The following is a 5,000-nucleotide window of genomic DNA, read 5'->3' on the forward strand; positions in this document are numbered from 1 at the left end:
GATACAGATGAGAGTACAAGGGAAGAGATAAGCAGTATGTTTGTGTAAAGAAAAGTGAATGTTGGCAATGAGTGACACTAAGTTGAAATGGAGCGGCGAGTTTGAGTTTGGGTGTGTAGTTGGGAGGTGAGTGAAGAGAGGACGAAGGTGAGAAGGGGTGGCTATACTAGTAAGTGAAAAGATAGGTAAACCTGTGGCGAAGTAGAAGGTTTCTTCAAAGTTAATGTGAATTAAGGTGAAACTGTGAAGGGAGATGTGAGTTTTTGTAAGTGCATATGGATCTGGTAGTGAGAAGATTGTAGACTGTAGAGGAAAGGGAGGCTTTTTGGATATATTTAAATAAGTGCATAGATAGTTTAGGGAGAAATGTCAGTATATTGGTATTGGGAGATCTCAATGCTAGGGTAGAGGATGAATCAATAGACGGAGTGGTCGGTAAGTGTGGAGGGCCAGGAAAAATCGCGGTGGAGAGGCGATAGTGATGTGTCTAGAGCAGCGTTTCTCAACCAGGGTTCTGCGGAACCCTAAGGTTTCGCAAAAGATTATTGTACTGTAATAATGTAATATAGACATCATCCTATCTAACCTATTGTTATGAAAATAAAATGAGAAAGATATGGTATATATATGTATATATATATATATATATTATATATATATATATATATATATATATATATTTTTTTTTTTTTTTTTTTTTTTTTTTTTTTTTTTTTTTTTTTGCGAAGGGGTTCCTTGAGACATGCAATTTATTTTAAAGGTTACGCAAAGGTAAAAGGTTGAGAAACACTGGTCTAGAGAGTTGAGGATAACAAATATACTGTTTAGGAAGAAAGTCAAGCTTTAGTACAAATGGGAGAGGGTGGTGGATGGAAGGGTTCTAGATAGGGCTTTAATGGACTATATAGTGGTAACCAGGAGAAGAGTAGGAAGAGTTTTCGATGTACATGTTCTAAGGGGAGAGAGTGGGGAATACCAGATAATTCTTTGGTGGAAAGTAATTTAAGAGTGGAGAATAAACTGAAAAAGAGGAAAAGGACAGAAGTAGAGTAAACTGCTTAAATGAGAAAGAAAAGGAAAAGGAGTACAAGAAGTTGAGTGAGGAGTGTGAAGGAGTAAAGGATAGAGTAAAACTGGAAGTGGGGGAGGAATGGGGATGTTTCAAAGAGGGAGTCACAAGGTGAGCAAAGATGTTGTTTGGAACAAGGATGACGGGAGTAAATAGAAGGAATGGTAGCGATTGGTGGGATGATGAAGCAAAGAAGGTTGTGGAAGATAAGAAACGAGCGTTCTTAGATTGGTTACAAAGACAAAGGAAGCATATGAGAGGTACAAAGGAAAAGAGAAGAGAAGTAAAGGAGGCAAAGAGGAGAGCATATGTGAAATTGGGTATGAGTATGGCAAGAATATTTAAAAGTAATAAAAGATATTTTGGAATGAAATTAGGAGATAAGAAAAGGCAAAAGCTGCAGATGGAGAGATTATAATGGAAGAGACAGCAGTAAGAGGAAGACCGGCAGAGTATTTTAGGAAGTTGCTAAATGTGAAGGAAGATAGAGAGGGAAAGGTAATTCAATTGGGAAGTGCTAAGAAAATGACAGTGGTGAATGAGGAAAACGGAGAAGTAAGAGAAGATGGGATGAAAGCAGTTATTAAAATGATGCGAGCAGGTAAGGCACTTGGGTTGGATGGGTGTCATGCGGAGTGTCTAAAAAAGAGAGGTACATTGATGGTGGAGTGGCCGATGAGGTTGTTTAATGTTTGTCTAAAAGAGGGTAGATTACCGGAGGACTGGAGGAGTGCCTGTATAGTTCCACTTTACAAGGGAAAAGGGGACAAGTGTGAATGTAGTAGTTTCAGAGGGATCATTTTGTTGAGTGTAGTTGGGAAGGCTTATGGGAGGGTTTTGATTTAGAGGATTAGGAGATGAACAGAGGTGGGTTTAAAACAGGTAGGGGTCACATGGATCAGATTTTTGTGGTAAGGCACTTATGTGATAAAGCCTTGGAAAAAACTTTTTTTTTTTGGGGGGGGGGTTATGGATTTGGAAAAAGCTTATGACATGGTAGACAGGAAGGTACTGTGGGAGATATTGTAGATATATGGGATAGGAATAAAGCTGGTAAGAGCGACCAAGAGTTTTTATGAGAATAGTAGAGCCTGTGTTACAAGCCGGAACGGAGAGAGTGAATAGTTTGAGGTAAAGGTAGGACTTCACTAGGCATGTGTTATGTCGCCTTGGCTGTTCAATTTATACAGGATGGGGTGGTGTGAGATAAATTCATGGGTATTGGATCGGGGATTTGAAATGGTTAAAGAAAATGGAGAAAAGTGATAGATACGCCAGTTGTTGTTTAATGACGACACTGCGCTTGTAGCAGGATTAGAGGGATTAAGAAAGTTAATGATGGGGTTTGCGAGGGTGTGCGAAAGAAGGAAGTTGAAGATAAATGTGGGTAAAATAATGTGATGAGATGTCCAAGGGAAAAGATGGCAGTCAATTGGAAGTGAGTATTAAGGGAGACTGGAAGAAGTGGATAGCTTTAGATACTTGGGTGCGAATGTGGCGGGAAAAGGAGGAGTGGAGATGGAGGTAGAATGTAGATTGAGAAAAGCAAATGACTTGGGGGATTAAAATGTGTAATAAGAAATAAACATTTGGGAATAGATGCTAAGAGGAGACTGTATGAATGAGTGATTGTGCCGACAGCACTATATGTGGCAGAAACATGGAACATAAGACTGAAAGAGAGGAAGAATTTAAATGTGTTTGAGATGAAATACCTGAGAAGTATGGTAGAGGTTGCTAGGCTGGATAGAGTTAGGAACAATGAGGTATGGAGGAGAACAGGGTTGGAAAGAGAGTTGGGAGGCAGTCTTGATGAAAGAGTATTGGAATGGTTTGGACACATGGAAAGAATGAGTCAAGAAAATTAAAAGGTGTGGAAGGCAGAGGTGAAAGGAGTGAATGTGAGGGGGCGATCAAGGATGAGATGGATGAATGGGGTAAAAGGAGCATTGTAAAGGAGGGGATTGTCTGTTGAGGAAGGGAGTGAGAAAAAATATAATAGAGAGTGATTGTGTATGGATGATGCTGGGGAGCATGGAAGGGAGTGTGGGTGGGGGATAGGGCTGGTGGTGGTGGAATATGCGTGAATGATATTTTGACGCAGCCCAAAGCAATTTCTCCCCGTCTTCTCTTTATCTGCATGAGGGGACACGTACCGATTAAATGAAGCGGCCTTGCTGTAGCGGTGCTGTCTCTTGCTACATTGCTTCTAACTCAGGGTATTAGGCGAGATACAGGAATGACCCGTCATCTAATAGGAGCAAGATAAGAGGGAGGGAGGGGTGGTGAATGGGAATGGTGTATTGGGGATGAAATGGGTGGGAAGGGATTTATGCCTTTTATTTTGGCTACCTCCCTTGTAAAGGGAAAAAGCCGTTGGTATGTGTATGCATGTACTAATTCTAATGAACTGATATTATTTCTATAAGAGGGAGACCAAAACTGTGTCACATATTCAAGTATGAGCCTAACGCCAGATAGAGTTTGATAACTAACTCTGCACTTTTATTCATAACGATCTTAACAATGAAACCTAATACTCTATTAGCACTATTCCTGGCAGTTATGCACTGTTTCCTGGATTTAAGGGCAGGAGATGCTAGAAATCCCAAATCTCTCTCGCACTTATTTTTCTCTAAAAAGGTGTCATATAAAATTTACCTACTTTCTGGGGTGTGTAAACCTGCTTTTAACACGTTACACTTTGATATATTGAAGCCCATTTGCCATATCACCGACCATGTGAACTGTTTGAGATCTTCTCACAGAATCTCGAAATCTTCTCCTGACTTTATTACTATTAATCACACTGTCCAAGTTATTTATAGATATTTATATATATTAAACAATAAGGGACCCAAAACCCATCCCTGTGGAACTCCACAGTAACACTCACCCATTTGCATATTACACCGTTTATGGTAACCCGCGATTTTCTGTCACTGATCCATGCTCTAAGCCATTCAATCACTTTTCCCCCTATACCATGGACACTTATTTTATTTGGCTGTAACACACATACATACACACATATATACACAAACACACACACACACACACACACACACACACACACACACACACACACACACACACACACACACACACACACACACACACACACACACACACGCACGCACGCACACTCACAAGATTAGTTGTTACTAACCCAAAAGACAGATACCAGCACCTATTTGAACTACCTTTGTCCCATAGGAAGAAGTGGTCATCTAACAATTGAATTTCAGCTGGATGATGAGTAAATAGAGCCAAGGGATAAATCACACAGGCAAGGATGACTCAATTTTAGAAAAGCAAATTACTTTAATTTGAAAAAATCCTTGAAGAACCAAACTGGGAGTAATTAATAAATACTACGTGAATATAAGGTAAATAGGAAATGTTTCTGGACATTCACAAACTGGGAGTGAACAAACATATGCCAAAAACTAATGGAAGGAAGAAGCAGAAACAGGTTTGGTTTAGCAACAATTGTGGGATTGCAAAAAAAACATGCTCTGGGAAAAATGGAGGAAGAGAAGTGATAAAACAAAAGAAGCTTACAAACAAGCTAAAATGACTATACAAGAATTCGCAGAGAGGAAGAAAGCAATTTTGATAGAGGTGTAGTAGAAAAAATGCATAGATGAACCAAAACGGTTTTACAGATTTATAAATGATAAATTGAGACACAGGGAAGTGATCACCAAGTTAAAAGTGGGTGGTGAGGCCAGGCATAAATAACGAGTGAAAAATTCCATTAGGTCTTTACAAAAGAGATAACTTTTTTGGAGGAAAGCAAGGGGAGCAAAAAAACCAGGTTTAGAATACTTAAATGTAGATGTTAGGGAAGCGTTCAACCTTTTGGGATCATTTGATATGACAAAAGCTTCAGGACCTGGCGAAATCTCAAACTAGATACTTAAAGAGT

Source organism: Oratosquilla oratoria, chromosome 5 (assembly GCF_046742065.1).
Source record: "Oratosquilla oratoria isolate Oo_2021 chromosome 5, ASM4674206v1, whole genome shotgun sequence".
NCBI classification, from domain to species: domain Eukaryota; kingdom Metazoa; phylum Arthropoda; class Malacostraca; order Stomatopoda; family Squillidae; genus Oratosquilla; species Oratosquilla oratoria.